The 4,257-nt window shown below is 47.5% G+C and overlaps 1 long non-coding RNA gene across 1 annotated transcript; it reads left to right on the forward strand.

Moving 5' to 3' along the window:
- Positions 1–1,693: 1,693 nt before the first annotated feature.
- On the forward strand, positions 1,694–2,991 carry LOC140681936 (uncharacterized). Its single transcript, XR_012053154.1, has 2 exons — positions 1,694–1,937; positions 2,082–2,991. It is a non-coding gene; the product is annotated as an uncharacterized lncRNA (long non-coding RNA).
- Positions 2,992–4,257: the final 1,266 nt, after the last annotated feature.

Below are 4,257 nucleotides of genomic sequence, written 5' to 3' on the forward strand. Positions count from 1 at the left end.
GGAAAGTCTTTGTCCTTCTCAGCTGCCAGAAGGAAGGCACACAGGACAGCAGTTCATTTCAGAGAAGGATGTGCTCACTCGCTCTCAATTGCTAAAACAAAGGTGGTGCTTTAGAGCATCTCACTGCTCTTTGGGGCTACAGCTTCCGAGTCCTGAATTCTCACTTCTGGTTGCCAGCAAATGCATCTGAGAGTTACCGGTAGTTCCTCAGACACCTGCAGTGCTGCACTTGTGAACTGCACATAGGGAGAGATCTGCAAGGCGTCCCTAGAAGCCCTAAGCCCTGCCCATAGCCCAGGATGTAGCCACAGAGTATTAAGGCATGGATGGATTACTTCTTCTGAATCCCATACAAAGCAGCAAGGATTGGGCTCAGAGGTTTGTGGGTGATAGTTGAGACACCACTGTTACCAAGTGGACATGGCAAAAACTCAGTGGCCACGTATCCTGTAACTGGCCCCCAAGGGAGCGGAGAAATGGGCTATTGCGATGTCAGTTCCTAATTACTGCAATGCCTTATCAGAATGCAGTTTGGCACAGCTCAGCCCTGTGATTGCAAAATCACTCGCTCCATGTGCCTTGTGGTCTTGTGACACCAACTTCTCAAGTTACTGATTTTCAATGTCATTTTAGGTGGTCATAAAGAAAATAAATCTCCAAGGACTGAGGAAGAAGGAACTAAAAGTCAATGAACTCATGGTCATGAAGATAAATAAGAATCCCAACCTGGTCAACTACTTAGGCAGGTGAGTTGTTGCAAATGTTTGTTTACATATTGCAAACATCCAAGGTAAAATTCCGCTTTGTTCACTGGCAAAAAATAGAGCTGTAATTATTGGTTAATTATTATTGCTCTGCTCATCTCCAGTGGATGGGAAGAGAGTGCACCTTGCTTGCATGAGTCTTCCCCGACACACATAGTTTGGAAATTATTCGAAAACCTGCATCAGTCATATCTTACTAAATTAATAGGCTGTAAGTTCACAGCCACCACATTATTTTGGGACTTGATTTTTTTCAACAGTCTTCTTATGTCCAGGTAGACTAACATGGATTTCCCGTGGATTGTGTCCCCTCTTTCCCATTGCTTTGCATGCCAGGAAGACTAGGTGCTTATTTCCAGAATCACACAGTGCGACAGGTTTTGTATCTGTTCCTAAACTGCAGTTTTTACTTCCTGGCTGTTTAAGACATCTCCATTTTCACAGCTGTTCCTTTCTTCTTGAGACAGGTTGCAAACAACACACAGCCGAGAGGGAAACTCTATTCCTTTTATTCTGTCCTGTCATAAAGGAACCTGGAAACAAGAATCAATCAAGAAAACAAACTAGCCACGCATGTTTATTTCCATGCTCTTGTTTACGTCTTTCAGCTACCTTGTGGCTAAGCAATTCTGGCTGGTTATAGAGTACATGGATGGAGGCACTCTGAGTGATGTCATCAGCAAGACCTACCTGTGTGAAGATTACATGGCAGCCATCTGTCGGGAGGTCAGGGATCCCACCTGTGCTTCAGAGGGCTTGGGCAGGATTGTCTGGGAAACAGGGGCTCAGACCTGGAGGGATTTCATGTGCCAAGCTTTGTTTCTGTGTTGCTGATATGCTGTGGGCACGTAAAAGCATCTCAAGTGAAATGCCTGGAGTGCCCCTGCACTCACTGTACTCAGTTCTTGTACTCTTATCCCTGCTTGTCATGGTTTGACACGGGAAGAGAATTTTTTTTTAGAAGGAAGAGGTTCACCAGTCAGGGGTCAGGTTTAGATACTGACACTTGGGGTGACCAATTGAAGGTGGACACGCCTCTGAGAACACAGAGGGGTTAAAAGCGGAATTCCCAGGAGGACTCGTCCTTCTTTGGTTCCGGTCACCGCATGGTACGGACCTCTCCCCTGCCCAGCCCGGGCTGGGTGGGGGAGGGGAGCCATGCGGCCTGTGGAGGTAGGCCCAAGGGTGGAGGGGCTGCAACCAGACCTGGCCCCCTGCAGATGGAAGGGTGGAGAAATCTGGGATGTCTCCGCTCCCCCCAGAGTCTCTCTATCTCCCAGGAGAGAAAAAGAGACAGAGACTCGGTGGTTTTATCAGCAGTTCGCCGCAGGGAAGGAGAAGAGCGGGGGGGCCGCAAGGTGCCCAGCCGGGCTGTGGGAGCTGGAGCCTGGGCAGCGAGCCATCCTTGGGAGTTGGGACTTTTAACCCTTCCTGAGAAATGAAGGCTTTATGAAATATTACTCCTCCTGAATTTGAAGAAAAGAGAGACAGCTTGAAACCTCAGATGTTTAGAGAAGAAGGTTGGGGGCAGATGATAGAGTGGCTTTTTGGCTGGACTCTGCTTGTTTACCATAGACTGAACCACTCTTTCTTTTCAAGAGGGACTGCATTTTAGGGGGATGCATTGGTGGGCCAAGAGACCTTCTGCAGCAACTACCAGTTTTGGAGTGGACATAGAGAGAGCTGAGGAGGGTGTGAGGATGCCCTCCATCTTCAGGAAGAAGAGAAGGCGATCTCTGTCTTTTGGACCCTCGGCCCCAGGGGAAAATGGGGGGGACTCTAGTCCCGAAATGCGATACTGGACTGTTGTTCCTGGTGGTCCTTGGCAAAGCATCCTTAAAGGGGCCCTATAAGCAGTCTCTGTCCATGCCCGGTGGTGAGAGCACTGTGACATGGAGAGGAGAATGTCACACTGGCCCGGTGTGTCTGGGCGGTGCCACGTGTGACATTGGAAACACAAAAGGTGGCAGTTGTGTTTCCTGGGGGTCTATGGTTGCAAGGGGGACTCCTCTCTTCCCCGATGGACTCAGTATTGATTATATTGAAGGGTGAAAACTTGATTAAGGATCCAAATGGGTCTCGCTGGGGTTTGGTGGAGTTGGGTGGAGGGAGGAGAAATGTTTTGGAAGGTTTTCATTTCGAATTTTTTGTGGTTTTTTCTTTCCTTTCTTTTCCTTTTATAGTAGTAGTAGTAGTAGTGTAATAAAGCTTTTTCTTTTGTTATTAAGTTTGGCCTGCTTTGCTCTGTTCTTGATCACATTTCACAGCATTTGATTGGTAAGTTGTATTTTCATGGGGCGCTGGCATTGTGCCAGCGTCAAACCATGACACTGCTGTTGTATTCTCACTCTGCCTCCTGTATTTGTATTTGCTCTTCTCCACCTTGCCTCCCTAAACTTTTATCTCGAGCCTGTCTGTACTGCATTCCTTGCCTGTAAAAGCAAAGGTGCTCATGGCAAGAAATACTCCAAGGAAATACTCCATGGAGTATTTCACTGATTTGAAATGATCAGCAGAGTAAAAAGAGAGACTCATTTTTCACTGTCCTCAACTGAAAAGGACAGTAGTACAGCCAAAATGCTCTTTGCTTCCGGAGGGTGACTGATGTGATACTTCAAGTCTGTGCTGAGGCCAGCAACAAAACCTTTGTAATGCAGCCTCCAACCTAAAAGTGATCTGCTTCACACCAAAGAGACTTTTCTTTCTTGGCCAAACCCCTCATTTGTCTTCTGCGTGGAAAAAGCACATCCACTACAGCAGCAGTCATCCTGGCTGGTTTGCAGGGGACAGTCTACAACAGCAGGTGCTGTTGCTCTTTCAAAAGCTGACATGCCTTTCCTTAGAAAGGTTCTGCTCTGCAAGTGTTGGAGCAGAAAGCTCCTCCTCTCAATGGCACTGTGTTCTGCCATTACTCGCCATTCCCCTGGGGAATGGGAATCTTTTAGAGCTGTTTCCTTTCTTGTGTGATGAAATCACATCACTGATTTTGCCCTCCTGCTTCTGTTTTCTCTCTCAGTGCCTGCAAGGACTGGATTTTCTTCATTTGAACCACATGGTCTATTGAGATATGAAGAGCGACAACATCCTTCTCAGAACTGACGGCTCTGTCAAGCTGGGTCAGTATAATTCCTGGTCAGGTGCAGCGTTCAGGGATGTGGGGTGAAGGGCTGCTTTGAGTGACTGCCAGATTCCCAGAAATGGTGCTGGTGGCAGTGCATGGTTCCCCCCTGTGAGCTGATGACACGGTTGCAAGGTGCACAGAGGTATGAGGAACCACGAGAAGTCAAGAGTGGTGTTGGTGTGTTTGTGTCTCTTCTAGAGGGAGGGAACTACAATCTAAAGCTTCAGAGGAATAACGGCCACTGCTGTAAGCAACATTAAAAATACTGGGATCTTTTGGATGTGGCCAGTTCCATACTTGGCTAAAGCCCCAAAGAAACCAAGCATGGACAGTTCTCGAAGAGATTCAACAGCACATTCTTAGACTGAGAGT

The sequence above is a fragment of the Taeniopygia guttata genome, chromosome Z (genome assembly GCF_048771995.1).
Source record: "Taeniopygia guttata chromosome Z, bTaeGut7.mat, whole genome shotgun sequence".
NCBI classification, from domain to species: domain Eukaryota; kingdom Metazoa; phylum Chordata; class Aves; order Passeriformes; family Estrildidae; genus Taeniopygia; species Taeniopygia guttata.